The sequence below is a fragment of the Lagopus muta genome, chromosome 2 (genome assembly GCF_023343835.1).
Source record: "Lagopus muta isolate bLagMut1 chromosome 2, bLagMut1 primary, whole genome shotgun sequence".
Lineage (NCBI taxonomy): Eukaryota > Metazoa > Chordata > Aves > Galliformes > Phasianidae > Lagopus > Lagopus muta.
In genome coordinates this window covers 55,479,207-55,501,811 of record NC_064434.1, presented here as the reverse complement: position 1 = coordinate 55,501,811, position 22,605 = coordinate 55,479,207, and the positions used below count along the sequence as shown (strand labels likewise).

The 22,605-nt window shown below is 40.6% G+C and overlaps 2 protein-coding genes across 8 annotated transcripts in view; both read left to right on the top strand.

Annotated features, from left to right (window-relative positions):
* The window catches only part of MAP3K5 (mitogen-activated protein kinase kinase kinase 5), a 126,279-nt gene extending 108,913 nt beyond the window's left edge, over window positions 1-17,366 (top strand). For both annotated transcript variants that reach the window (XM_048938329.1, XM_048938330.1), the window contains exon 31: window positions 17,257-17,366. The gene's annotated coding sequence lies outside the window, so the exon portion shown is untranslated. The remainder of the gene's footprint in view (window positions 1-17,256) is intronic.
* MAP7 (microtubule associated protein 7) overlaps window positions 1-22,605 on the top strand; it is a 94,371-nt gene that overhangs the window by 6,301 nt on the left and 65,465 nt on the right. The gene's annotated exons all lie outside the window — the stretch shown is intronic.

Below are 22,605 nucleotides of genomic sequence, written 5' to 3'. Positions count from 1 at the left end.
TGAAGTTAGTTTATCTGTAATAAAACAATGAGACTGTGCTGGAAGTCTGAGGGCAGTAGGGAATATGTCTGTAGTAAAGCAAATCTGATTTGTTCATTCTCTGGCTTTCAGAGTGAAAGTCCCAGGTCTGAGGACCTGGTGTGTGTTGTAACATAGTCTGTTTATCAGAGGTTGTGCTGGGATTACTGAGGTTATCTATGCTGGATAAGAATCATCTTACTTCTAGCTTAGCTCCTTAGGAAGGGGTTTCCACTGCTGATTCTGGACAACTGTAATATATTTAATCAGTAGCTTCTGTAAGAGAAGCTGACTGTAGTCTATTCACGTGTTTGGGGAGCATATTCAACTTCCTGAGTATGTGGATTGCAGAAGTCCAAAAAAATGTACAGTGTTGGTAGTCTTTAAAGTTTAATAAGATATCTGATAAAAAGAATCCAGTTTCACCATGCGTCCAAACTGAGGATAATCCAAATTAGTTAAAAGATTGAATTCTGCAAAATGTCTGTTATAAGTAAATTAGCTTATTTCAACCAATGTGTAAATGGTGACATAGTATTCATCAGAGCTGTCTGCAAGCTAACATGGTCCAGTATTTGATTACTGTACTTGCAGGAGAGATTGCTTGTTGAGGCTGCTGGAAGATCTAAGTTCAATTGAACTTAGACAACTCTCAGAAAAGTTTTATATAATGAAAGACAGCACTCATGGGAGGCTGATAGCAAACAGTTAAGTTTTTTCCTAAGTCATTGTTTCTTTAAAACTGCTGAGTTGGGAATTTAAATCCCAATTGTGGAAAGATGCATATAAAAGGAATGCAGTTCAGTGGTAATTTCTTATGTGAGTGTGAGAAACATGGAAAGTGATAGAGCTGCCAAACGATCCCCAAGTTCTCGGAGGTTTTGTAGCATTCTTTTTTTTTTCCTTGCAAATATGGAAATATTTTTTTTTTCATGAGGTTACAACAATATTATGCCATTAGCATGAGGTGGCATTACAATTGCCTGGGTACCCTTGTGTTTGTGTTTTGCAGTGCAAAAGTAGGATAATAGCTAAGCACACATCTTATTAAGAAACGTTGCAGTTTGATCCCCTGGTGTTTCAGTGACTGCAGTGTTGTCAGGAGTGCTAGTGCTCTTGCTGCTCTACAAGGTTGCTTAGAAACTGCTGCATCTGTTTTCTCCTTCAGACTTGCCATTGTATCCAGGTAGATAGAAATCTGGCTGTATTTTTAAGAGAAAAACTTTGCTTGCCATATTGAGCTGTAGAGAGCTCCGTGAGCACTCTTCTATATTGATGCTGTTAATCATGAGCAAGTGATGATAGAACTCCACTCGTTGCTGGGCTCAGCAGAATCAGTGGGAGTAGAGCGTTTTTCTTGCACAAACTCACATGTGTACATTCTTTGCTTACTCAGCTAACCACAGAGTACTTTTTGTGCTTTTTTTCCCTGCTTCTTTAAGTTTGGTCTGTGCTTTACAATAGGAGAACTTGTTTTTCTGGTATTTGAGAATTAAGAGTTCTGTGTGAAAGGATCTCAAAAGAGAGTTGTACTATTATCAGAAGTCTCTTCGGAAGCAAATTGCATTTTAAAGTTACGCTGGGAAATTTGGCACAGTCTATCCAACCTCAGACCACAATGGTAGTGTGTCAAGAGAACAAGTGCTATGATGACTGATGCAAATTGATGTATTTTAATGAACTGTGTTCATGTAGTATGAAGATGCATTTTGTTAGGCACTGTTTTTGCATCTAAACACCACTTGGAACTCATATACACTTTACCTGCATTGCAGTGAAGCATGGGATGGATGTTAATGTCTTTGGGTCCAGTGTGTATAATGATGGTAGGGGGGGAAGGGGGCTATGGGCTATGTTTCATCTGCATTCCTTTGCTTATTAAACATCAGAAGTGAAATTAGGGAGTATTCTAAAACTTAAGTTTGAATTTTCATGTTTCATTTCTTAAGGCTGAGTGTTTGTCTTGTTCAGAGGAGAGGAATGAAGTTTACTAAACTTTGCAGAAACATCCTGTCTCACTGGTTTGTAGGTCTGAGTGTGACAGCCATTGAATATCCACGCTGTCCCAGACCCCATCTTTATCTGTATGTGTAGATATGACTGCTTAGTTTAACTCAGTATAGAAATTACTAGGGATAGCATGCAGATTGTTTAAATTATTTTTTGCTAGCCGTTTCAGAGAAGCACTTGAATGCTAGCTTCTATTTCTGCTTTAAATTATTAACTCACAGCTAATGGATAGAATAAACAACAGGCAGGTCACTGTAACTCCACCTGGGTGCAAGTTTCTCCAGGAAGGAAGGGTTCATATCTCTATACCTGGAGGGGGGAAGTAGAGTATCTTCTAATTACTCCAAAGCTGTTGAAGCCTCAGTGTATGATAATGCATGTCAGCCTCATAGCTGTGTCTCCAAAAGCAGGAAGTTGAATAATTGTGCCTCGAAGTACTTGTGAGTTCTGCTGACCGTCCTAGGTTTGCTCTTTAGCTTTGTAGAAACAACACTCTCTTTTTCTTAGAGATTAGCCATGCTTTTGTAGTTTTGAGTTCATATCTGTAGTCTTCTAATCCATAGAGCATATCTGTGTAGATGTCAACAGGGAGAAAATGGGTATGGAGTCCAGAGTTCTGAGCAAATCCAGCATGAGTGTCTGAGACTGGTGGGAAGCACACTGTGGAAAGTAGCAGAGACTGCAGGTTATAGAAATCCTGCAGCTGGTGTATCCTTCACTTCAGCTGATGCTCTCCTTTTCTGGTACTACTGTCTGCTCAGCTGGCTGCAGGGAAAGCAGGAGTATCTCATTAGAAGCCGTAGATTTACAGTTTTTCCTCAGTCTCAGTAAATCATTTCCAGGAATGTCTTTTGGAAGCTAAATTTAAGATAACTTAGAAAAGGAACTGAAGAGTTAATTTGCTGAGGAGCTGAGTTACTTGGAAACCTCAAGAACTCAGGAGAAATACTCAAGGTACTTGAAGTCCAATGAAGGAACTCATTGATGCACTTGTGGAGTTAATTTGAGATCTAAAAGTCAGGTGACTGGCAACCAGTCTTTATTTTTCTTGTTTGGTACTGCTATAGCTTCAATCTCCTACCGTACCAACTGGTTGGTGTACTCCATCACATGGAGGCTGACTTTTACAATCTGTTTTCTTCTGGATCATCCTCTTACACCCAGAGCAGATGCAGGAAGAACTGTCTTCCTGCAGTCTACTGTACTAGGTTGTGATTGGCTGCTGACTTCTGTTTAGCATTGGAAAGCTGTACAGCAAGACTGAGGCCCCTGCATTTCCCATTGCAGCTGGGAAAAATACTCCAGCTAGTGACATTTTGTCTCTGTGAGAGCCTTTCTGCAGCCCTGTGTCACAGCCACCTCCTATTGCATCTTTTGTGGCACTAGAGATGTGCTCTTTCTCTGCTTGTCAGGAACAAGGATTTTTCTGAAGTATCTGAGGATAGCAGATGATACAGAATGTGTAATGGATAATTTGTATTGCCTTTGTGCTGATAGAAGATGAGGAAAAGGAATGAGGAAGCAGAGTAACACAATTCAGAAATGTTATTTTTGGAAGTATGATTTAATTAAGGGGAGTATGATTGTGTGCTGATGTCTAGAGCTGAGACCATCTGATTTGTAAGAAGTCCAGTGAAGAGTCCTGTTTTCAACCAATTAAAAATCTCGTAACATCCTAAAATGTACTGTTAAGTTTGCTGGAATGCCAAGTTTTTCTTTGAGTTCCAAATAATTTTTAGCTTTGCTTTAAACTCCTGCACAAGCAAGTTGTATTAAGTAATGACTGACTAAACTTGTTTCACGCTGTTCTGTCTCAGTGTACAAAGCTATCCTGTTTCTCAGTTCTGCTTCAGAAAGCTTTTCAGAAAGCTGTTTTGGAAATGCAGGTTTATCCAGTTACCCACCCTTGACATGAGAAATCATTCTTTTATGCAGCCAATTTTAGTGGTTTGGTTTTTTTTCTTTCCCTTTTTCAAAGTCAATTTCCTCATTGCCTGCATGCTGACTAATGCACTAATGAATATTACAATTCTAAACTTTGGATCATATGCCAAACTGAGAATTCACTGTGAATGAGTTCAAACATGTCTGAGCTGTTTTTGAGGGCGCACAGGTATGATGTCAGTGGAATTAGCACTTGTTTAACTTCTGAGTGCAGCAGTGACAGCATGATGGGAAACAAACTGCTTAACCTTCTTGCCTGCTATTGCTCCTGTGCTGTAACTGCTGTTTCATTGGGAACTGTTGAGTGAGAATGCACACTGTATCCTAAACTGGCAGTCCACACAAACTGTAGATGACAATACTTTAATGTTTAACGTGCTTTCCTTTTTGCTAGGAAAAAAAAAAAAAAAAGAATCAACAACAAAAAACAAACAATGCCAGTTGATCTCATCATTCCCTGCGGCAGAGGAATAAGAAAGAGTAGTTTGTAAAAAGTGCTTCTGCAGCTGTCTATGTTTGTTAATGTGAAATTAAAGCTCCTATTTCATAGAATCATAGAATCACCAAGATTGGAAAAGACCTCCAAGATCATCCAGTCCAACTGTCTACCTACTACTGATATTTCCCACTAAATCATGTCCCTCAGTATAACATCTTGTAGTTTCTTGAACACCTCCACAGATGGTGACTCCACCATCTCCCTGGGCAGCCCATTCCAGCACCTGAGCAGTCTTTGGGAGAAATTTTTCTGAACATCAAACCTGAATCTCCCTGGCAAAGCTTGAGGCCATTCCCTCTAGTCCCATTGCTAGCTACATGGGAAAAGAGGCCAACCCCCACATCACCACACCCTCCCTTCAGGTAGCTGCAGGGATTAATAAGGTCTCTCCTGAATTTTCTCTTCTCCAGACTAAATAATCACACTTTCCTCAAGCTGCTCCCTCATTGTGCTCCAGACCTTTCACCTGCTTTGTTGCCCTTCTCTGAACATGCTCCAGGGCCTCAATGTCGTTCTTGTATTGTGAGGCCCAAATCTGAACGCAGTGCTTGAGGTGCAGCCTTACCAGTGCTGAGTGCAGAGGGATGACCGCTTCCTGCTGGCAGCACTATTTCTGGTACAAGCCAGGATGCCATTGACGTTTTTGACCACCTGGGCATATTGCTGGCTTATGTTCATCCAAACATTGACCAATACACCCAGGTCTATTTCTTCTACAGTCTTCCAGCCACTCTGCCCCAAGTCTGTAGTGTTGCCAGGAGTAGTTGTGGCCAAAGTGCAGGACCCAACACTTAGTTCTGTTGAAGTTCATCCTGTTGGCTTCAGCACAGCTATCCAGCCTATCCTGATCCCTCTGTCGGGCCTTCCTTACCTCCATGCAGATCAACATTTCCTCCTAACTTGGTGTTATCTGCAAACTTACCTAGAGTGCACTCAGTGCCCTCATCCAGGCCAGATACTAAACAGGGCAGGTCCAGACCCCTGGAAAACACCACTTGTGACTGGTCACCAGCTGGTTTTTACTCCATTCACTACTGTTCTCTGGGCCTTCCAGCCAGTGCTTTACCCAGCAGAGAGCCTACCTGCCCAAGCCACATGCTTCCAGCTTCTCTGGGTGAGTACTTTGGGAGATGGTGTCAAAGGTTTTGCTCACATCTAGGTTGACTATGTCAACAGCCCTTCCCTCATCCAGCAGGCAGGTCACTTGATTGTAGAAGGAGATCAGGTTAGTCAAGCAGGATCTGCCCTTCATGAACTTGTGCTGGCTGGGCCTTATCCCCTGGTTTTCCTACATGTGCTATGTGGTATCACTTAAGATGATCTGCTCCATAACCTTTTTTGGCACTGAGGTCAGGCTGATGACTCTGTAGTTCCCCAGGTCCTCCTTATGACCCTTCTTGTAGATGGGAGTCACCTTGGCAAGCCTCCAGTCCTCTGGGGCTGTATGAATGGTGGAATGCAGCTTGGCAATCAGCACCCTCAGTTGGATCCTATCTGGCCCCCTGGACTTGTGACAGTCCAGGTGGAGTAGTAGGTCTCTATCCATCTCCACTTGAACTGTGAGGGGTTTATTCTGTTCCCCATCCCAGACTTCCAGGTCAAACAGTACAGTACCTGAGGATAACTGATCTGACTTTTAAAGGCAGATGTAAAGATAGCATTGAGAACCTCAGCCTTTTCCTTATCATCAGTGGTCATGTTCCTTTCCCACTGCATCCAGTGAAGAATAGAGATTCTCTTTAAGCCCTCCTTTTTCTGTTAATATGTTTAGAAAAAGGTTTTTTTTTTTTTTTATTTTCCTTTACTCAAAGGCCGAGTTGAGTTCAAGCTGGGCTTTTACCTTTCTTATTTTCTCCTTGCATATCCAAACAACTTCTTTGTACTCTCCTCGAGTTGCCTATCTCTTCTTCCACATGAGCTAGATTCTCTTTTTCTCCTGAAGTCTCAGGAAAAGTTCTCTGTTCATCCACACTGGTTGTCTTCTCCCCAGCTTATTTTAGGGTACAGGGGGACTGCCTGCTCCAGTGCCTCTAAGACTTCCTTCTTGAGGAGCCTTCCTGGACCCCTTTACCCTTCAGGACTGAATCCCGTGGGACCCTCCCTATGAGTGTCCTGAGTAGTTTGAAGCCTGCCCTCTGGAAGTTCAAGGTAGCAGTTTTGTTGCCCCCCCCCCTCCTGACTTAAAAATTGAGAACTCTACCATTTTGTGGTGACTCTGCTCAAGGCAGCTCCCAACCTCCATATCTCTCACCAGTCCTGTTTGTGAGTTTATTTCCATGGAAACTACTGCAGATACAAAGACTATAATAACGCTATTTGATAAAGCAAATTCTCAGCTACAAAACACTTTTTTTCCAGCAGTCATCACCACTGGCTATGCATTTTCACCAGCGATGAACAAGAGCTTGCATGCCACACTTGTAAAAATCTGCACCTGAGATCACCGCTGCACTCTGGTGTTCTCCCACCAAAGAACACACTGCCCATAGCCTCGCTGTACTCACATCCACTGTTTGGTCTCCGTAAACTTTCAGCAAGCATCAATGAATGTCAGTGGGTGCCACTGTTTCCACATTGAGGAATTCAGTGACACAGCTTTGGCTCATACACCTTTCCATGTCAGACGCCATTCTGTCAGATTGCTCCTCTGCTGCCATCTGTTGCACAGCAACGACATGTCATGGAATATTGATAGGAAGGCTCAAACTCTACTGCCGTATCACCAACATCTGCCTCTGACATCATGAGCCAACAAAATAAAATACGAGGCACTGCTTTCAGAGCAGCCCTTGTACTTTTTCCTACTGTGTTTAGTTGCAGTCTAAACTGCAAAGTAAGAGAGGAGTGGGTGAAGAAAAAGCAGATGGCAGCTGCCATCTGTAAACCAGAGAAGGACAGCAACAACCAGCTGCTGAGTGAGGTATTGGCAGTAGAATCAGGCTGCAGACCAAGCAGTACGTGCCTGATGTTATGCCTGGGTTATCAGCGTTTCAGTATGTTCTTACACTGCCTCTTCTGAAATATTGCATGAAGTATTTATTTACTTTTTTGCTAGGCTTCTTATTTGCCAAGTTATTCTTGTGTTTAATTAACAAAATGTCTGCCAGTGTCGCCAAGAGTTACCTGGATTGCTGCTCTAATCCACATGTCAGGTGCTGGCTGTCACTCAAGATTAGCTACAGAGTAGCTAGGCTTTCCACTGCGGTTTGTTTAACAGAAATGATGCAGTAGAATAGCTGAAGTTAGTTGGTAGAGTGACTGCATACTAATAAACGGGATGCTGTACAGAGTCAGCAGGATCCAGCAGCTGTCGTTCAAAGTAAAACTTTTGATTTTCTTTCTTTTCCCCTGTATGCAAAACCTTCTGTAGCATGTATCCATGTGGAGGCCTCTTCACCTATTCTGAAACTTTTGTTCTTCACTGTTCTCTACCATTCTCCACTGCAGAGCATCCAACCTGACCTGCTCACTTGGGTACTGAAGTAGTGTGAAAGTACACTGAGGAAGGAGGCTGCTGTAATTATGATATAGTTGCAGTGCATCATACAGATCCACATTCTTCACTTGAGGAAGGCATGTTTTTAGTTTTAAGACAACTGTCTTCTGAGGCTGGTTATTGGAAATCCAGGCGCTGGTTAACAGTCCTGAGACCTGTGTTGCAATAACTGCCTTTTGTGCTTTTATACTTAAAAATTCTTGTGACAAATATCGCATCTAGTAAGATTTTACAGAAACAATCACTAGTTCCCTCCCTGGGGAGGGGAAATGCATTTCTACAGAACACCCTGACAACAGTGATTACAATGAGAGCTTTCCCATCTGACTTGAATATTTCAGGCTGAGTAAGGATTATTGAATATTACTCTGTGAAAAACAGCCAGTCAAGGAAGGTTTAATTTCTTTTGATTGAGTGACAGTGCACTTACTGTACTCGAAATTCTCCCTTTCTTTTGACTCCACTTATTTGGTTGTCCTTTTGCTCTAATGTTATTTAATTTACAGAGCATGCTCTGAAAGTGCTTCGTATGTAGCATAACACAAATGTAACACAAAATATTCTTTTACAAGATGAAAACAAAATGTTTTGCCTACAAACCTTTTGGGAAGACTTTTCTACTTGCAGGTATTAAAAGACGTAGTGAAATCACCATAGGCAAGGCATAGACTTCCACTCTGCTAGGCACTCTTGGGTCATTACATGCAAAAATGCAATGGGATCTTGCTTTTCAATTTTATAACAGATACTCCTCCCAAATTGTATGTACTAAAGCTGTTTTTCAAATACGTTTGTTTTCAGCTGTTGTAAATTAGTGCAGGGCTGGATAATGTTTTATACTTTGCTTTTTAAGAGGAGAGGGAATAAAATGGGGGAAATGACTATCGTGGTGTCCTACATGCCTCCAAGATTAATTGGGGCTTTCTGCAGAAAGAGCTGTTAATTTGTGTTGGAAACAACTCACTGCTGAGTAAATGAAGTGTTGAGGCTGATGTCAGTCAGCAGTGGGGCCCTTTCTGCTATTTACCTCATGCTGTGCTCTCTGTGACCTGCTTGGGTGAGAGCTACCATGGGCTGGAGCAGGCTCAAGCTGCTCAGGCACTGGTGCTGCAGAGTAGCTCTGTTTTAAAGGGCACTTGGACATGATACGCCCTGGTATCTTCCGGTGTGACGTCTTTAATGTCATCTGAAAGAAATACACTTCCCAAAAGCAACGATTGCTCCTGAGCCAATGTTTCTAAGCCAATGTTTCTAGTCCTGGCTTCTGTGGTAAAGTAGAACACAGGACTGTGGGGTGGTGCTTAGGGTAAAAGCTGTCTTCTCTCTCCTCTTCTTTCCTTGGAAAGCCTTTCTCCTTGGATCTGCCTTTGTGCAGCTGGGGCACTACCCCTTTACCTGCGTACATTGCAAGCTGTCACTGACAAACATTTAAGTACTTGAAATCTGATTATTAGAGGAAGAAAATAGATAAGCTTTTCTTCCTTTCTTATTTTTTTTTTGCCTCTCTAGATAAACAAAATTTAGATATTGGGGAAATGTGGGAATGTCTCTTATTTTTTTTTCTTATAAAGCTCTACTGTCCCTAACAAATAGATATGTAGAGAGATTATTAATGCCAAGTAGAGTGTTGGAGGAGGTTACAATTGGTAGATTTGATCACAAATGTAGCATAACAAAATATAAAGTGCGCATACCATGATTGTGGATTCAGTTCTTGCTCTGTTAAAAGTCAAGTACTTTCTTTCTAAGAGTCGGAAAAAAAACCAAAACCCTTTACTGCCTGCAGTAGTTAACTCCACATCTAGGTGAGCACTGGATTTTGTAGAGTTAATATCACAGTGGGTAAGACATCTTGTGGTATCTGCTGAAGCCCACTTATTAAAGGACTTGGACAGTTCAGTTTATGAGCACTTAAAATCTAGGCTCCTTTCCTCTAGTCCTTAAAGACATTTCTAAAGGCCTTATTGGAATGGGAGTTGAAAATGAGTATTAAAAAATTGTGAGCAAAAATGAGACTTAGTCACCTTGAAGACTTTATAGTATTGCTTGGAATAATTGTAACTGAATAGCCTGATCTTCCGTGAGCTGCAAATGATTTGCTGTAATCCCATCCTTTCTGGGTGTGACTTATGGGTAGTGCAGAGTTGTCATAAGGGATGCTAGATGTGAAGAATTTTAATTTTAAAATCCTTTTTGGCAAGAAGATGTAGGGTTAGGTTTGTGCAAAGCCACTAAAAAGGCTCAGCCAACTTTCTCCCTGTGGTAATTCTTTGAAGTAACAAATTAATCTCCTGTTCTCAGGCTTACAGCACTTATGTTTTTTTCTCTTGGTAATGCACTGCAATTACTTATCGCCAGTTATTGCTCTCTGGCTTTGTTTACTGAACTTCATTTTCATGTAGATAATTAGTGGTCTAATTCTTGCTTGAAAAGAAGTGACCATACAGTATCCATTTCAAAGAATGAGAAAACTTCCAAGAACAGGTGTATCTGTAGTACCTGAATCTACCTTGAAGAAATTGGTGGAAAGTTCTCGTCAGAATCAGATTCTCAGATTATCTTCTGAATTAATGAATAGGTCTGTATGTCCTGCTGTCACATTCAGTCATTTCTCAACCTGGTAAAACTTCAAAAATGTTACAATTTTGCATGGGAAGCAGTGATTCCATTTTTTAAAAACTCTTTTCTTGCAGAGTGTGAGGACTTACTGTTATCTTAGTATGCAAACTGCAGAAAGGGGATCTGAAGCAGGGCACTTACAAAATAGTTTGAATTCTCCCTCCCCCTAGCTGGGGTTGAGGTGTGTTGGCCAGACCGCAGACAATACTGCAGACAAACAAGGGCTTTAGGCCTGAAGTACCCAGCCTGCCACTCAGCAGAGGGCAGGGCTCTGCAGGGTGAGTGACGTGCGTCTGGCACAGGGAAGAAAGGCACTGCAAAGCAAATATGTTACTGCAAAAGCAAAAATGTCTACTTGAATTGTTTGTTTGTGCTTCTGCAGGGTTTTGTGCTTCTTTCTCGAAATGGTCATTTACCTAGGCTTACTAGAAGATTGCATCTGCAGTCTTGAAGTAGCGTCTATTTTCTTGCCATGTAGCTCGCCAGAGTTTCTTGTGCTTGAATTCCCAAAGATCAAAGCTGCGTTTACAAAAAATGGAGAGGCACCGTACTGGACAAGGTCCATGTTCCTGAGGCCAGTTCTTATGCTATTGGCAGTAAATGTCTAGGTTGTTGGGCAGCACTACTGTCAAGTTATTGCACTGCTGAAGCTGTGGTGGCCTGGCACTGGATTCAACTCTGCTGCATTAATTTTGTTGCCAACAATGGATCACAAGTCAGAGAGGGAAGTGTTAAAAATGGATTGTAAATTTCATCCAGTATATATAAAGCTAGCACTTTCAAACACTGAAAGAATGCTGAACGCAGCTATACTGGTGCATTTGGCCCATGCCCTATTGGTATCACAAAAACCATAATACACTCAGTTCTTTAGTGTGTGGCTTCTAAAGTTTTAATTATTAATAATGATTTAGCCTCCAAAGTTACTGGCTTGCTTAGGAGGCTTTGAGATGTTGCTTTCGTTCTTATAGTGGTGCTTTGGGTCTGTGTGTGTGTGTGTGTGTGAAGTCCTTTTAACTTGTGCTAATGAGGCTGCTGTTTAAGGCCAGGCTTTAACTGCAGTCTACTAACTGCCTGAAATGATGTCTTGGAGAGAAAAGAGGTGCCTCTCCTGCTGCTGAATTGAAGAATAATTAACTGTCACGTAGCTATTCAGGCTCTTTTCAAGATGCTAGTAATTGTTGTGTTTGATAGCATGGCTCTACATTCACTGATTTTTTTTTTTTTTTTTTTTTTTTAATTCAGAGCTGCCAAACATACAACTTTGCTAAATGAAGAGATTGTTCCTTTTACAGCATTTTGACTCCAAGGAGGAAGGAGAACTTCTTAGAGAAAGATGCATGTGCACACAAGGTGTGGTTCCTGACCTTTCTCTCAGAAGACTTTTTGGGTGTGTGGTTGCATGTAGGTAGGGAGCTGCTTATAATGTGAGCTGGTAGTGTTTCAAAAGGGTCTGTGATAGTGGATACTGCAGTGTAGTACACATGTAACATTTTATGACGCTACACCAAGAATTTATTTTGGGAAAGGTTTATATTTCCTAAGGAAAAGAGTCTACCTCCTGAACTGTTAAATGAAGGTCTTATGTCTTTCTAGTAATAACACCAGTGAAACAAAATTTTAGCTGCTGGAGCCTGCAATTGTAGGACTTTTTTGAAGATCTTCAGGGAGGGAGACTCTGCAACATCTCAAGCATCTGATGAATCTTCTCAAACCGTGTGTGTCATTTGCAAGCCTTGTTCTTGGGTAATGACTTATGAGAACTAGAAGAGAGATATATTGTTCATCTTCCTGGAATAGGAACTGTGGAGTGCTTCTGTTATCCTTCAGTTGCCAGCCAATTACTCTGCTGTTGTCCTCTTCAGCTATAGTTTGTCTTGCTCAGGTTGTTCTGCGACAATTTTCCAGCTTGGAAAGTGATTAAAGTTTGGAAAAAGCAGAAGGGATCTTTGCATTGTTCTTTTTCTTCTTGTGTCATCACACTTTGCTCTTTTCAGAAAATACTCTTTGGGGTTATGGAGCGATATAAGAGTCCTGATGCTGTGATTTAATTGAGCTCACTGGTGTTTTACATGCTAGCTTCCTACTAGTAGAATATCAGAACATCACCCTGTGCGTGCAGTTTGTGGACCTGTGTGGTGCAGGGAAGTGAGACTTCCTTAAATTTATCCAGAATAAATTCGTATAGAGAGAAGAGATGCCAAGACTCCTTTAAAATTAATATCAACAAAAACCCTACTGTTTTTATTCTAGGGAATAGGATAAAAGGAGGACAGAATTCACACAGTGAGTCAAGATCAAAGCCAACAGTCGAAGCCAAAGTACAGTCAAGAAGACTTTACTTTCATTTATTCTCATCCCACAGTGAATATTGACTTCTGCAGAGTAAAAATTAGTTTATGTTCTTACTAGTAATAAGGATGGCACTGGTGAGAAAAAAAGAGACTGACTTGTTCAGATTCTCAGGAGTTGTTTTCTGCTGATACACTCAAGAACTTTGTGAGGATCTACAGTAGAAGCGTATGTCTGGTCAGTAGAGTTTCAGATCCTGCATATTTGGTTGCCCTTTGTTACTAGAAATAAAGAAATCAAAAATATGTATCCATTCATGTTTTGACATGTAAATAATGGAAAAAAATAATACTACATAAACCAGTAAATGTATGCTAGGTAACTGATGGACTAACTTGTTCTGGAGACGTTAAAGACACGAAGGAAATTGTGATACTTTTATTTTCAAAGTTAGTTTCACATGATTATGCTGTAGCCCACAAATATGTGATCCAGACTTGAAGAATGGGGGACCAAGCTCCTAAATACTATGCCAAAATAATTCTATATCAGTGTCTTCTAATTAGTAGTCTGAAATGCAGAGAAAACACGGACAGATATAATTTTCCACATTTACAATGTTTTTACTGTATTATTGCTGGAACGTTTTGTACTGCTTTAAAAGGAGATGGTGTGGAAGTTTATTAAGACCTGAAAAACACTGCTGTAATAGTGTATTTTTCTCTTAATATTTAAATTTAAGGCCATATTCCTTAGACAATGTTCCATGTAATGAAAGCCCCAGTGAGGGTGAGGTAGTCCAGAGAATATAAACGATGATGAAATCTGCAAAACCAGTTTTGCTTCTGCAGTTCGACAGAACTGAGAGAGTTACACTCTTCTCTCAGGCAGCTTTAATGTTGTTAAGTGCCAACCTGGTTAAGCTATCCATCCTACAATAGGCCACAAAGTGTATGCTTGAATTTTTCAGTAGTTCTCAAGCTTTCAGACATTTGCATCTTTCTTCCAGCCCGCTGTCTCTCTCTGTGTGAAAAAGGGTTCTTGCTGAAGCAGCTTCTTTCTTTTGCATGTGTTATCCCCTAGGCACATGACAGCCATGTAAAAAATGCAGACCAACGGGCGCATCAGCTCCTGCCAGCCACGTGGATGATTTCCCTTTCCTTTTCTTCATGTCTGTATAGTTTTTTATGTGCTGAACCTTCATAAAAGTAAATCTAGAAAGTTCAGCATTGAATTCTTCATAAAAGTAAGCCTAGAAAGTTCAGCATTGAATTAAAATGGTAGCTTGCCCACTAAAGAAATACAGTACTAACATCATATGGAGCCTTTCATAAGGGTGAGATAAAAACTGATAATGTAAGTTAATGTTTACACTTTAAAGGTTGACCTTTAGCATGTAGGTGCCGAAGACTGTTGGGTGTTTTAAGTGACAGCAGATGTGTAGCAAGGCCTACCTGCTGGCATGCCAGTTAGGGGTGTGGGCTGTAGTTGGGGGTTGCTTTTCCTTTTCTCCTACTCACCTGGCTGAAGGTAAAGCCTTGTCTGTCCCTGTAGGGCAATCCCCTGCTAATCTGAGGAAATCCATTTTGTCTCAGTCAGTTGATACAGGCAACAATCTCTTTGCCCAGACCAAGCTCCCTTCCTCTAGGAGGTGATGCAGATGTAGCATTAGGGCAGCCAGCCGCCATCCTCTGCTCATGCTGTCACAGAGCTGTGGCACCCATCCCTTTTGGCTTGAGGCCTTCTGATACTCAGTGGAGCCCTGGGATGGTGGTGAGCATAAACTGTGGACCAGCCTGATGTTTGACAAGGGACTGAGGGGTCTGTCTTGCATTGTGAGCCCTCTGAACACTTCCTACACAAGCCATGACTTGTTTAGCTCTTCCAGCTTCTTACCTGATTTAGAAAAAACGAAAGCTGTTAGCTTTTCCACATATCTGCAGAAAGAGAAAAATAGTAAGGAAGCACATTTAAAAATAATAATTAAGACACTAAATGAGGAAAACATCAATCAAAGCTTGGGACCATACTCTTGTAAAGCTGAATCTGTATAATATTTTAAAAAAACAACCACCATTGTCTTTAGCTGGCTTTTTTGCAGAAACTCTGTTCTAACCTTTTTCCCGTTATGTTTTGTGCATTACCCATGCATTTCAGCTCTGCATGGAAATGGCTTTCAGATGACTAACCTTTTTAACCTCAGCTAAGTCATGTTTATTAAAAATTAACTTCAAAGATGAAAATTCATCTTGCTCCCTCTTTTCAGCCCTGGCCCATTATGAAGATTAGTGCCTAACCCTTCCTTGCAGCAGGGCTGCTCGATCTTCATGGCCTGGTTGTATCTAGGGCAGTCTGCAGCAGTTCTAGCACACTGTGTGGCTATTTTTGGCAGTGTAGCTTTTGTCTGGCAGTGCTAGGGAAGGATGGCATATGCTCAGTACATACGTGCTGTGCATGTGACTGATTTAAGGATGAGTGATGAGGTATGGTTTAAATAAAATATATATAAATACATATCAGTATCAACAAAAAAAGAAAGAAAAAAAAGCACTCTGTTCTGTTACAAAACGAACAAATTAATCTGCCTGACTGCATGAAATTTTGTTTTCTTTTTTTATGTAATTGTGTGCTCAGTGGACTGTGCATTAGAGGGTGAATTAGCAAGTTAATTTACCCTATGTGTCTGTAAGAGAATAGCTTTTACATCCTCAGGCCTTGTGATCTTAACTGCAATGTGAATGTATCAGAATACACAAACACAGCTTTTTATTTTTAGAAGTACTGTAGCAAAAGCTTGGTTTAACCTGCTCTCTCCTTTTAATTCTGTTTTACAGTCACTAACGAGATAGATATATATATATTCTTTCTTTTTATTTGGACATGTTCCAAATGAGCTTGTGGTATTTTCTTTTAAATATTTTTGTATGTTTTCCATCCTTTAATACAGTACCTCAAGGGGACTATTTGCAGAGCAAGTTAACCTGCTCATCATTGGGGCAGGTTGTTTGAATTAATTACAATTAGTCTTCCACATTAATAATCAAAAATAATTGATGTTTACACTCTGTAATTTGAGTTGCAAACTCAAAGCAGAGTGTTTATCAGTCTGCCTCTCTAATATTCCATAAACCCAAGATGCTTCAGGCTCAGAATTTCACAGGAAGGGCTGTACATCCTTATTTCTCATTTATTTCGTGAAGTAGCTGGGTCCCCCAGCCAGAACTTGGGCCCAGTTGTATCAGCTGTGCAGGGGCAGAAGGAGAATGCTTGCATCAGAGCAGCAGTAGTGTGAATAAATGAGATGCTAAAGAGAGCTAAGAACAGAAACACTTTGAGGTAAAGGTCTGGATCCAAGCTGTTAGAGATGAGGTGGGGTTTGTGGTCCAGGGGCCATCATTGGCTGCAGTTGGTTGGAATGCTCTGGCAAGGACTAGGCACAAAACCCCGTTCTCGAGGCTTATTTGCCAGTTGTAGCCTCAAGGTTGGCTGAAGTGGCAGGACAGAGCCATAACTTCTGGGGTTTTGCTGAAGTCATATTCAAAACTGTTAGCTTTTAAAATATTTTTTTCCCCTAGAATGAAGAAATATATCCATTATTTACGAGTTGCTAGTAACTGATTTGTTATAATATTGAGCAAAGGAACTGTGCTTGTTGAAAAGGCTCATTGGTTATCAAGACAGTAGAAGCATGTCAAAAATTAATTAACTAAATTACAAAAGTACTAAATTACATAATGTTGCAATACTAAAATCTTATGTACGTGTGCAAAAATCCTTCACTCAAACAAGACTCCATCTCTGTCTATTTTCTCTATCTTGAAATACATCTTTTATTTTTTAGTGCTGCTGTGAAACAGTCTTTGCTCCAAAGACTAAAATTGCAAGGGCTATTTTAAATGACTGAAGGACCGTGCAGGGCGAACATGGAAGATCTGCTGCCCTACTTCCCTTGGAGGCAGGCTGGAACTGGCTGCCCAAGGCCTCCCTGCAAACTGGGTGCTTTGCAGTAGGAAGTGGGGCAGTGTGGTAGACAGCTGCCAGCACCAATAACCGGTGCCTTGAGCAGCTTAGCATAGGCTAAGCCCAAATCTATTGACGCAGAGTGCAGGGAAGGGCTCGGCAGACTTCTCCCCCTCCCTGCTCCTGTATATAATCTCATGATGCTGTGGATGTGACAAACTCCATTTTGGTTAGATGTTGGGCCAGAAACAGAGAGAGTGGGTCAGATTTGACCTCTGAAGTCTATTTTAATGGTATCTGTTTTTACACTTCCTGAAGCTGCACCTTTTCTTCATTGTCTCCTCCTTCTTCCTCCTGTCTTGCATAAATTCCTGAAGAAAATTTTCTTGAAGAAATTGCCTGAATTTCTTTAATGTAGGATGGGAGACCGAGTGAAGTTGTGCTTGTGAGGTGATATGGATCATGCTATGGACTCGCAGTAGATGTCTGCAGTGCAAATGAATGTACAATACTGAATATGATGGATGAAATAGGTAAGCGGCTCACGCTTTGTATTTCCAGAAATAATTTTTTTTTAAATGGCTTCCTGACTAGAAACTGGAAAGCATTTTTACGTCTAGCCAGGGGATGTGTGTAGTCTTTTTCCCCATTTGCTTTTGTTTCCTGATTAACTGCAAAGAGCTTAACATGATGTGAGGGTTTGGGGAAGGGTAACCAGAGTACGCTGATCTTTTGACTTTGATTTTCTAGGATGCGTTTCCAAGTGGAAGGCTTTATGCAGCTATTGATAACTGAGCAGCCAAGTTATTTTGGCATGTTTTGTCGCACAAAAAGGACTCTGTTTTGTTGATATGTCACTATTCTGTTTCAAAAGCACGAGAAATTTGAATGGGTTACCATCTTCCGATTTTCTGCATAATTCTTTACTGACTGTTTCGCTCTAAGTAGCCATACTATTTGTATGCATTGTAGCTATATACTTGCTAACAACATCATTCAGTCAGTTTAATTAATTTTAACTTTGAATTTACAAGGCTAAAATGAGATGCTGAGGATGGCAATATGCGGAACAGGAAGGGACCTGCCTATCTGTAATGAAATCTTTTATATAAGCTAAGAACTGGTTGAGAAAACAGCTGCTACTTTTGGGTTTGGGATGTTGTGTTGTAGCAACTTCGGTGTGAGAATGTTTCCTTTTCTTCTGCTGCCCTAGGCAAGACAACTGGAGAAGGATGTTTTGCTGTGAGAAAGCTCTGTGTGAGGATGTATTCGCCAAGGGGAATTAGCAGAGGTTTTTGTAACTCTTAATCTTTTTAGTTATTCAAGTTCGTACATGCGGAGCATGAAAGCAAGAGTATTGTGTTTTGTTTTTCCTATTATTTCTACTTAGTTTATTTTTTGGTGACTAAGCTAAACAACAACAAAAAATAAATAAATAATAATAAAATTGCTGTTTTGGATGTGGATGCTTTTTTGCTTTCTTGTTTGGTTTTCCTGTTTTTCTCTTCAGTGGTTGCCTGGTGCATTTACTCTGTAAGTTTACAGGCAGAGCTGTTCTGCTATGGCTGTGGGTTACGCCATCTAGCTGTCCCTTTTGTTTCCTGTCAGCTACCTTTGAATCATACAAGTAATAAAAGAAAATGCATTTGATTCCTTTTTTTTTTTTCCTTTTTATTTTGCTATGGAAAATGCTACTTAACATACCTAAAAGTAGCCTGACGTTTAATGCTGGCTTGGCGCTGTCATGTGTTCTCTGTGCAATGCCTGATCCTAATCCATATTTCCCTTTGTGGAGTTGACAGCTCGCAGTCCTTGCACAGAGATGTAGCTTTTCCCTTCTTTCTGTATCCCAGGTGACAGCAGCAGCAGTGATTTTTTTGTGTATGTGTGTTTGGTTTGTTTTTATGGGTTGGGTTGATGGTTTGGTTTTTGTGGTTGTTTTTTTGTTGGTTTTTTCTTTTGGTCCTTGGTGTCTGGCACATAGGGCTCTGGAAGTTATGTGCAGGGGTGGAAGCCAGCCTATATCCTGGAAATGGAGGGGTCAGATTGCTGGATGCTTGCACATTAGACGGTCCAGTTCCAGATAGTGCAGCCCCAGCACATGTTGCATGAATAGTGATAATATTGTCATTCGACCTGATGTCTGCCACTGTCTTTAGTTTAAATTGTGGCTTCATATCAGGCTTATCTGGAAAGTGGACTGAGTGGAAAGCTCTTTAATAATCTTCAAATCAAGTTATGATATTGAATTATGTCTTTTATATATATATTTATTATTGATGCATTTGATTAAGTGAAACTTAGCATTCCTGGAAATAAAGAAGTGCTGGCATTGATAACTCATTATTGTACATACACACTTGGCTCCAGTGATTGCAAGAATCTCTCCTCTTTTTATTCCTGAGCGTAATTTGCAGACTTTTCCTCATGGGAGTTGTGGATTTAGGCAGAAATACAGAGGAATGCTGGGCTGTGGAAGAGCTGGGAGGTGAATGAACTGTGGAAATAAGCTGAGACCATCCATTGTACCTCAATTCCTGACAAAAGTGGGATGTTCAGATGTGAAAAGCTGGTGTTTAATATGTTGTATCACTGATATCTTTGGAAAATGAGTCGTCTGAGCTACTAATACTGCTGGAAAAGCAGTGGAATTCTGCAGCAACAAGATAATGGTGCAAAGTACAAAATGTAAGTCTGAAGTTATAAAAAAGAATTGTTAAAGAATGCAGAGATAGCATTTTGTTATAAGGCTTTGATGAAAGAATTGATAAAAAATAAGGCAAGCCTCTAGGCTGCTAGAACTCACGTAGATATAATTCCATTAGTTGGTTATTTTTCAAAATAAACTGGAACATAATCATCAAATTACCAAATTAAACAGGAAATTCTGGGGAGGTAGGGACTACTTGTAAGCCATGCTATAAAAACAGAACTGCTACAGTTTTCAAAATGCATATACAGTGACAAAAATTTGTTAGAAGGAAATAAAGACAGAGGACAAGGTTGTGCAAAATGGTGCAAGAAGGTGGGGAGAAAAAAAAAGACACAAAACCATGGAGTAGCTTTTGCATAGGAGATACAGTCATGGGCACATTTCTGTGAGTTTCTCCTCCTTCCCTCCTTTCATCCCCTTGCAAAGTTGCAAAACACATCTGTATAAAGAGGGGCAGCTGAAGGTGCTGCTCATTAAATAGTAGGTTTGGCTCTTTATTACTCCTTTCCAAAATGAGGAACTTTGTAGTGAAAGATAGCTTTATCTGTACCATTCTTGGGTGAGGTTAGGGCAGTGTGAATTGTTATGATAAGAGGCCCATCCTGCATCCCAAACAGCAGAAGAAGTTACTGGATCAAATGTGAACAATAAAGCTGCTTCTGTCTGTCTTTCCTACAAAAAGGTGTACAGATTTCTTGGCCAAAAAGCAAAGTAAATTAAATAAAGTAAAAGCCTGTAGATCAAGTAGTTACAGAACTGTCGTTTTTTCTGTCTATAGAGATAGAAGAATCTTTTTTCTCAAGTATGCAGAGCAAGTTCCAGTGTATACAGAAAAAGCAGATGTTTCAATACTTGTAGAAAAGGAACCAAAATTAGTCCTTCTGTGTGTCATTTTGTTGGTGTTGTAGTTTCTTGGTTTCTTTTTCTTCACTAAACAACAGAAGATTAGAGATACTCATGTTGCCCAGCAGCAGAGCATCTTAGGAAAAAGATGCTCATCTCATTCAGGTGAATGATTACGTGGCTTGTTCTTTGGAAGTGTGCAGCAACTGCATGCAGCAAAAAGAGATTTCTAGATTTGGTAACAAATGTTCTCCAGAAAACGTCAACATTAAGTTTCCCGAGGGAGTTGTGGGTAAACCAGTAATGGAACTCCAGTCTTTTAGATTGTACTATTTTGGAAATTACAATCATATTCTTAAAGGAAAGCCTGAGGATAGCTGAGACTTAATTATTGACTATATATGCTTGCTTTAGTCAAGGAAAACAAAGAAGTTGTTTATAAATGACTGCTGCTTATATGTATGATCTAGTTTTAGAATATTATGTTTTGAGGTTTTTAAGATATCATAGGGCATTGATAGGAACAGCAGATTTATAGGGTCATGTAGCTTTGACTTGCAAGCTTAGGTGGTATTTTTAACACAAGGTAGCTGGAAAAGCATTTAAAACCACTGTCTGCTATTTTTGACATGTCTAGCACTTTAAAAAAATCCATATAATCCTCTTGAAACAGATGGCTACAGTGAGTTAAAATCCCATGCTGGGATTTGGGCTTTTACCTGATGTTGAAACCAGTGTCGTGACACAGGGATGCATCACTGACTTTGGAGGTGAAAACCTGTTTCAGACTCATACTTAAAAAAAAAAGGTTGCAAAAGCACAAAGCACAGTGGCTTGTGCAACAGTTTGCTTTCCTGAGCTTAAAAAAAGCCTGCAGTGTTTACCAGTGGGAACTGTGGAGTCCCTCTGGATTTAGTCTGTTATTTTTATTTCTCGTAATTTGTGCAATCAATATCTGGGCTACACTGGAATATGGAAATCAGTGTTAACTAGCTGCCTCTAAACTTCTATAATGCGAGGGAGAAAAAACAAGAAGCGGAAGTCTTTCTTTAACTTCAAATCCTGTAATCGCTTGAGCTGCCTAAGTGAATGCAGGATTCGACCTGAAGTTTTTGGTTTAAGTAAGTGTAAGGAAGGACAACTCAGGCTGATTTTTCTGGGACAGGGCTGAGATGAGGAGGGAGGTGTTGGCAGTGGTTTCACACAGAACTAAAGCATGCTTAAGACAAAAAGTCCAGCTGTCCTTCAGCTATCCAGAGGGCCACCATAGTGTTTCTAGAGATGGTGACAAAGCGTTGGTGTTCTTGTCCAGATAACTGGAAATAATTTAATATGGTTGGTGATTAATAACGAAAAGGCATAGTAGTTCAGTGCACTTGTTTCCTGCATTTCCTTAGTGGTGAAAGGAGGCAAACGAATGGGACACTGAAGTGTTGACACACACTTTGCTCTTTATGGTTCAGTTGTTCAGTAGCTCAAATTTATCCCAGGTGGATTCCGACAGTTAACCAGAGAGTAATCTGACCCTTCTAAATGCAAACATAGCTGCCTTTCCCCATCCTAACATGCAATGCATTTGAATTTCACAAATATAACCACCTGTTCTGACTCTTCTACCATCTATTTATGAAATATAAACATTTCAGAGGAACCTGTTCTGTCCAGCAGTCCCAGCAGGGCTCAGCCCAGGCAGCCTCACTGGCTCCCACACCCTCCTGATCACTGCCACCCGCTGGGATGCTCACTGCTTGCTCCTATCTTCTCGCCCTGTTTTCATGCAAACTGCAGCACTCAAGGGGCTTCAAGTTATATGGGTGATGACAGGTAGAGAAATTTCAAGTAATTTGGTGGCAGGTGAAGAAAGAACCTAAATGCAGGATGGTAAATCTTTTTTTTTTTGGGGGGGGTGGGGGGGGGACGACATAAAATTTTAACACAGTGCATGCATTCCAAACTTTCTTATACTTCCCTTGTTAGCATCACACAGTGAATATCCTCCCTAGCAAGTGAAGGACATAACATATGCTGAAATATGGGAGTTCTGCAAGAGATGTCAGTTTCTTTGTGGAAAGCAGAAGAAACTAATAGCTCCCAATATCTAAGGCTCTTACAGCAAAGCCTGCTTTAGTTTTCTTAAGTTTATTGTTCTAATACCTGCAAACAGCACTTGGGAAAGACAGCAAGCATATATGTAACTAGCTTGTTGATGAC